Source organism: Phaethon lepturus, unplaced genomic scaffold, assembly GCF_000687285.1.
Source record: "Phaethon lepturus isolate BGI_N335 unplaced genomic scaffold, ASM68728v1 scaffold14647, whole genome shotgun sequence".
NCBI classification, from domain to species: domain Eukaryota; kingdom Metazoa; phylum Chordata; class Aves; order Phaethontiformes; family Phaethontidae; genus Phaethon; species Phaethon lepturus.
In genome coordinates, this window is record NW_010554139.1 from 1 (window position 1) to 1,522 (window position 1,522).

Below are 1,522 nucleotides of genomic sequence, written 5' to 3' on the forward strand. Positions count from 1 at the left end.
TAACACCGTTCACCACAACTCTCTGGGCTCGTAAATGATCTAGTAAAATGGAAACTAAGCTCCCTCTTGCAGAAAAGGATTCTGGAGTCCAAATAGAAAAGTTGAACATGAGTCAGCAGCGTGCTCCCGCAGCAATAAGGGAAAAGAGGGCTGTGATAAGAAAGAATAACTGGAAGGTTGAAGAAAGTGATTATTCTCCTCTATTTGGTACTCACGAGATTTCATCTAGCGTTTTCACAGCGTTTAGTTTTGATTTCCAAACTATAAGACAGACATTGACAGCCCAGGAACAAGTCTAGAGGAGGGCAACCAAGATGTTTAGGAGGAGTGGACTACATGGTGTGTGTATTTCCAGACTCTGCCTGTACTACTACATGAATTTATTCTCTCCCAAGTGCAGAACTTTCTGTTTGCCTTTGTTAAACTTTAAGAGGTTTCTGGCAGCCCATTTTTTGAGCTTTTCATCTTCTTGAGCTCTTCCTGAATGTTAGCTCAGCCCTTCATCACATGAACTGCTTCCCTCATTTCAATGTCATCTGCAAACTTGCTGAAGATGCATGTTATTCCATCCTATTAACACTCTGTGTCCACGCTGTTAATGAAGGCATTCAACATTCATGAGCTCTTCTGCTGTCTTGAAAAAAAAAAAAAACAAAACTGAAGATAGAGTATTATAGGTCATCAATTTCCCTTATTTCCCCATTATGGTGTGATACTGTATGCATGAAACTTTAGAAATTAAAAACCCTAAATACTTGCTAAACGTTACAAGGAACTCAGGTTAGGGGGTCAGTCCTGTCAAGTTTTGCTGTTTCCAAGAGTCTATATGTTAGCAATGAGGATTTCTTTAGATTCTGTGTATGCCTTTCTTCAGCTGCCAAGAAGCAGTATTTTTGACAACTGATCATTCAGAGACCCTCGTCACTGTTTCCTTTTGTGCCTGTTAGCCTTCAGAACTCTCTCCTGCTCCAAAGAGTTGTATTAGGTGATAGAGATTTTTTTTTAATGGTTTGCAGCATACCTGTTGAACTTTCCCCTTTCTCAAGGAAATCTTGATGATGACACTTGCTTCATTACTACTTCTGTGATTTCACATTAATAACAATGATACGATTGTGCATTTCAGCAACTTGCATACAGAGTGGATTGCCTAGCATTAATTTCTCTCTCCCCTGAACTGTGTCCTTTTGTGTGACAATAGATCAGATATGTAATGATAACCGCTTGTAATGTTTAAAGGTGAATTGGAAAATAACGTATGAAACTAGAATCACAGAGGGAATTTAAAATGGCCTGTACTTGTGTTATCGGGTATTAAACATTTGTTCTGTTAACATTAATGACAATTTCCACTTAATCAGAGGGGAATAATATGATTTGGCTTAATTACTGAGACTGGAATTCATTAAGGAGACTGGAATTAATATAGGGTCTCTTGTGATTAGTTAAGGTGAGATGCTAAAAAGCCAAGACAATAGTGGTCATGTTTAGCATGGACTAGCATGTGAGACTTAATCTCTTT